Source organism: Anser anser (assembly GCF_964211835.1).
Source record: "Anser anser genome assembly, chromosome: Z".
NCBI classification, from domain to species: domain Eukaryota; kingdom Metazoa; phylum Chordata; class Aves; order Anseriformes; family Anatidae; genus Anser; species Anser anser.
The window spans coordinates 66,293,548-66,299,034 of NC_139723.1; the positions used below are offsets into that span (position 1 = coordinate 66,293,548).

Consider the following 5,487-nt stretch of genomic DNA (forward strand, 5'->3'; position numbering starts at 1 on the left):
TATGTATGACCTTCATTAAGTGTACTAGCCCATGAAGAGACTTCAAGAGATTTGTATTCAATGCATAGATCATAAGACAATGAAATGTCAATGATCATTTTTCAAGACAAAGTGGTTTATAATACAGCCAAACAATGCTCCATATAGATAATCTTCTCATTATCTTTGTATGAAGGACACTGACATACTCATTTTTCTCAGTGAGATGTATCCTCGCAACAAAAAATTCTCAAAATTCTCCTACATATAGTCATCTTTTGATGAAGAACTTGCCTGGAAGCTTCTTTCCATGTGTGCTTTTGGCTTGTGTTTATTTTGGCATAATTATTTCTATGAATTGTTGTGGTGGTTTTGTTCAGGTGGGCAGCTGAGATCCACCACAACTGCCCTCTCACTCCCCCTCCTCAAAGGGAAAGGGGAGAAAATATGATGAAAAGGGCTCAAGGGTTGAAATAAGGACAGGGAGATCGCTCAACAATTATCATGATGGGCAAAAAAGACTCACAGAGTCATACAATATCCCAAGTTGGAAGGGACCCACAAGGATCATTGACTCCAACTCCTGGCACCACACAAGTCTACCCAAAAATTCAGACCATATGACTAAGTGCACAGTCCAAATGCTTCTTAAACTCCAAAGGCTTGGTGCCGTGCCCTGGGGAGCCTGTTCCAGTGCACAACAACCCACTCTCTCAGTGAAGAACCTCTTTTCATGATATCCAGCTCTTGTCACAGCTTTTTTGTTTTGTTTGTTTGTTTGTTTTCTTTTTATCTTTTTTGTTTTTGTTTGTTTTTAAACAAACTCTGCATTTTATTTCCTATAAAAATTTAGATCCTAGATGGATACAGCATCACTTGGATACTGTGTCCAACGGCCTTGGCAGAGAGATTGGAACAGAACTTGGCACGAACCACGATGCTGTTCCCATGGGCACGGGTTACCCTCCCCCAGATCACTGGTGTCCTGTTGGGCTTGCCACCAAGGGTTACAGTGTTGTTTTTTCACTTTGTATACATAGGCACACCTTTTACCAAAGTAGAACTCTGTCACCTGGCAAGCATAGACACCTTCGATTTTCAGAAGGTCAGTGTGCTCTCGCTGGTTTCAGAGGCCATGTTTGTAGCCAGAAAAAAAATGGCCTTGGACCACAACGTCCCGCTTACGGTGTCCTCCCACAGCCCTGATCCCGGCAGGCCCCTGTGGCAGTGCACCAAGATGGCGATGAAAAGCAGAGTGGGGATATTAGTAAAATGTATTACCTATTACTAGCAAGTTAGAGAAGTGAGAAACAAATGAAAGAAACTAAAAACACCTTCTCCCCATCCACCCTCTTCCACCTCCGCCCTCTAAGCAGCACAGAGGAACAGGGAATGGGGGCTGTGGTCAGTCTATAGTGGTTCTCCTCCGCTCTGTCACAGTCAGTCTGGGGTCACACGCGGGGTCCCTCCCACGGGATGCCGTCCTTCCCTAAGAGCCTGCGGGGGCTGCCCACAGGCAGCAGCTCTTCAAGAACTGCTCCCACACGGCTCCGTCCCACGGGGTCCATCCCCCAGGAGCAAACTGCTCCAGCACGGGTCCCCCACGGGCGGCAGCTCCCCCCAGACCCCCTGCTCCTGCGTGGGCTCCTCTCCACGGGCTGCAGCTCCGGCCCGGGGCCTGCTCCTGCGGGGGCTCTCCATGGGCCGCAGCCTCCTCCAGGCCACATCCACCTGCTCCACCGGGGGCTCCTCCACGGGCTGCAGCGTGGAGATCTGCTCCGTGTGGGACCCGTGGGCTGCAGGGGGACAGCCTGCTCCACCAGGGGCCTCTCCACAGGCCGCAGGGGAACTGCTGCTGCCTGCCTGGAGCACCTCCTGCCCTCCTGCTGTACTCACCTGGGGGGCTGCAGGGCTGCTTCTCACTCCTCACTCTCCCAGCTGCTGTTGCCCAGCAGGTTTTTGTTGTTTTTATTGTTGTTTTCCCTTTCTTAAATCTGTTCTCACAGCATAGCTTTTTGGCTCAGCTCTGGCCAGCAGCAGGACCCTTATCTAACTTTTGTCAGCATGTGGATTCTTCTCACAGGAGCCACCCCTACAGCCTCCTGCTACCAAAACCTTGCCACATAAACACATTACAATTATATTTAAACACATGAATATATTTGAAGTCAATGAGTCAACTCAAACATTGTCTGCACTTGAGATCGAGCCCTCAGTTTGGAATAGGGATAAATCTGCCCTCACTTAAAAGCTTCGTTCATGAAACTGGAACCAGAACCAACTCTGAAAATGCTCAGAATAATTACACACCATGACTGCATAACAGCAACATGTTTTGGCGATGTGTTTTCTGAAGAGCATGTACTGCAAATAAAAAGTATATACCAATAAACTAGTTTTATTATTCTGTCTTTCCTTCTGAACTGGAAGTTGGTTGTCATGGAGCTCTTCTCTCTGTAACAAAACATTTAGGTGTTAAAATGATCTCACAAGGAACTTTTTGGTTATACCTACGTATCTTCTTGCACTGGCTTGCACCTGAGTCCACTGACTTCAATAAGGCGCTCAATCTGAGAATGATTCCTGCCTCTATCAGTTAGGTTTGGGGGGAACTTCTATACAATAATGGAATCCCCCAGGTGGTGCTCCTTTGTGTGTGTGTGTGTGTGCATTTGAACCTTTCTTTCTTAACGATGTTTCTTAGATATGAGTATTAGTATAGTTTCATCTGTGAAAGAACTGCTAGATCCTTTACCCTAGCCTATAAAACATTCAAGTTTTGTTTTATTGTTGTAATAATTTCAAGCATTCTTCAAGCATCTGTACCTTCTAGCCAGGCAGAATCTGAATTTTAGAGCAAGCAGATGATAACCTAAAACATTTATTATCAAGAACATTTATTTTTCCTCTGCAAATCAAAAAGGATTGGAATGTGATGTCACCCCAATTTCTAGTTTATTTGCAGATCATCCTTAATATGGACAAGGATAGAACATGAAGCAAAAAAAGAGTAAGTGAATAAATAAAAGTTCAGAATAATTGCATTTTATTCTATCAGTTTTATGTATTATCTTGAAAAACAAAGAGAGTTCATCACAGATTTGGTACATTTCCATAGACTTATCTGTTTCCTGCTCACAGCTTTTATGATGCAGCAGTAAAAAGGTAAATGCATTGATGTTTATTGATGAACTGGATATGGAGGACCCTTTCTAAACAAAAATGATTATGCAATAATGAAGAAACGTGTTCGTTTAAAATAGCTTTGATTTTTGCTGGAAATATTATTCTCATTAACAGTAGCCACTATAATTTCCAGATGTAGATTTACTGTCATATTCCAGATTTATCTTTAATCTTTTATACAGTATCATATAGTGTGTACTGACATTTAGCAGCCATCCTCATTACAAACACTGTTCTTGATCATTTTAATTGCCTAAAATCAACTGAGCAATAACAGAACTATTCAATAAATTACTGGAGGTACCAAGTGGTATCTCAGTACCTTTAGATCCAAAATTGCTCTATAACTTAGAGATGCATAGTTTACAAATAAGATGCAAAAAAAAAGTATTCACTCACCAAAGCAAATTACTTGAGGTTTTCTTAACCTCTGGAATATTATTACACTGTCAACTTGGCACTAACTAATCATGAAAGCTGAAATTTGGGCCTTAATGAAAATGTATTTTAAAATATTTTCCAGTATTGTAACACAAGGGCATAAAGCCCATGTCAAAGGTTTGTACAGGAAAGAGTATAAAAAATTTCCAGGGTCATCAAAAACAAGCAACAAAGTATTATTTTTCATATCACTACTATGAAAAAGGTCCATTCCTTTAGTATGTGAATGGAGGTGGGACGTCAGTGAGACCAATATGGAATCTTGTATCCCATCATGGAAGACAAAGTAATTACTCCCCAATAATACCATTTAGAAAGAAAATACCTCACTGGCCTCAGTTTAAGTGGATAATTATTTGGAAGCAAACTGCACCCTTGTAAGGGCTGCTTCTGAACATCCCCAGAGGAGGATTTTGCCATCCTCAGTCACACCATATTTGTCAGATGTTTCCCTTAGCTGAATTATTTTCACTATAGGACAACAACGTCAAAAGACAATGTCCAACAACTCACTGTCAATGTCAGATTTAAGTGTTACTGCCTACATGCCTCATCCAAGGTAGTTCACATGCTTAGCCTGTACTTCTACATAACCAGGAAACATATATTGCCAAAAATTACTTACAGAAATTTTGGCTCCTTTTTAGAGATTTGAAGAATTGATGATTCCTAGTATGTCCACTCAATTTTCTTAAAAATAAAAAATAAATAATAAAAATAAAAATTATTATTATTATTATTATTAATAATAATAATAATAATAATAATAATAAAGGAGTAATTTTATTGGGAAATAATTTCAAAGAGCGAAATTTAAATGTGATCGTTTTTTAAATTATTTGTTTGTTTCCCATATTATTACTGGGCATGTCTACACAGAGTGGACACAATCTGATTTTTTTATCAGTCCATCAAAAAAAAAATCAAATATGATATATTTAAAAATTCATCCCTGTTCTACAAAAAAGAAAAGTTTTCAAACAGTTTTTTGTTTTTTCTTTTGTGATGTATCTGTATTGCACATAGCATGATGGAGCCCAGAACTGCAGTTGTGATGTGTTTAATGCAATACTATGAATCATAAATACTGATGGAGTACTGAGTTGCCCTCACCATAATTCATATTTAGCATTCTAAACCATCTCTGCATGTCATGTTGATTTGTTTCACTTGCATGGGAGTAAAGATTTCTTCATACCAGCACGGGGGGATATGATCAAGAAAAAAGTCTTACTGAATTTATCTTGCCTACATCTGTATCTAACTAAAGCCATGAACGTGCTCTGAACAGTGGTATGCACATTAGAAATGTATGCCAATACATTTTATTCAAGAAGAAGTTTGAAAAACATGCAGCTGAAAAAAAAAAAAAAAAAAAGTAGATAAGCTATAGGAAAGAAACATGATTCCAAAGCAGTGAAAGCTGCCAGAAAGGGCAGCTATCTAACTGCATATTTTTATTCATTATCCATTTCTTATGTGTAAAAGAATGATCAGAAAGACTCAGACACGTTCGAAATGCTGAGCAGCACATTGCACACCAGTGTGGCAGTACTATTCACTGTACATTGTCTCAAAGGTTGATGTGGACCTTTAGTGGGCTACACTTCACACACAAAATAGTAACACCTATACTTCAGGCTACATGCACAAACTAAATTTTTAAATTTTATTTGGTACACTTTGAAATGAACAATGTTCATCTCTCAACAACACCACCTATTTGAGTTAAATAAATGGGAGAAGAGCAGTGTGGGTTATAGGCTCTGCAGTATTTGAGCGAGTTAGTGAAAGAACTGAAACCTTGCATACCTGTAATAATGCATAGTAATATCCTTAAAGTCTATGAATTGACTGTCTTGCAAAGACTTGATATCAAGG

General features: G+C 39.9%; 1 pseudogene across 1 annotated transcript; it reads right to left on the minus strand.

The window, feature by feature from the left end:
- Nucleotides 1-283: 283 nt before the first annotated feature.
- On the minus strand, nucleotides 284-4,026 carry LOC310889558 (large ribosomal subunit protein eL33-like; annotated as a pseudogene). The gene is made up of 2 exons: nucleotides 3,932-4,026; nucleotides 284-1,198 (listed from the first exon to the last, which is right to left on the minus strand). The product of its transcript is annotated as a large ribosomal subunit protein eL33-like (transcript).
- Nucleotides 4,027-5,487: the final 1,461 nt, after the last annotated feature.